This window comes from Metopolophium dirhodum, chromosome 2 (genome assembly GCF_019925205.1).
Source record: "Metopolophium dirhodum isolate CAU chromosome 2, ASM1992520v1, whole genome shotgun sequence".
Lineage (NCBI taxonomy): Eukaryota > Metazoa > Arthropoda > Insecta > Hemiptera > Aphididae > Metopolophium > Metopolophium dirhodum.
Window position 1 is genome coordinate 29,538,606 of NC_083561.1, and position 739 is coordinate 29,539,344.

The following is a 739-nucleotide window of genomic DNA, read 5'->3' on the forward strand; positions in this document are numbered from 1 at the left end:
AGCGGAAAAAAACGAGATTCTGTCGGCGACGGCGGGCTGTTAACTTTTATTTAGACCGTAATATGTCAGTGCGGCCGAAAGCAATGACGAGAGTTTTTTTTTTTTTATGTTTTCTCCCCCGCGGCCCCTTCTGACACACACACACACACACACACACACACACACACACACACACACACGCTCACTTATATTATGTATACATAGCTCGTGGTGTGTATTATGTGTATCGTATATTATTTTGCCTCCTTATAGTCGTTTTTTAACGAGTCTGACGATTCAATAATATACGCGCACACACACGAACGAGACGCGGACGCATAAAAATATCGGTTCGCCTCCGCAGAAGTATCGTCGGCGGTGGGGCGATAAAAATACTCGGTGAAGGTTTTTACTGCACTTTTTAGAAACCGACGGCGACGACGAAAAAAATAAACGAGTAGGTACGTCCGGAACCCGAGAGGGAGGATATAATAATAACATATATAGTTAGTATATTATCTTCTTCCATTTCACACGCGTATAATATAATACGACTAAATAGTCAAGTAATAATCATTGTATTCCGTTCTAGACGATTTATGCGTAATTTTGAAAGTGGATCGTGTAGGTTTGATATGCTGAATATTATACAGGGTGATTCATCACCGGCAGGCTAACCCCTAGTTTGTATCATTTGATGCATACAATACATATATATATATATATATCGATGCTCACCTGCTTAAACACCGTATGTTTT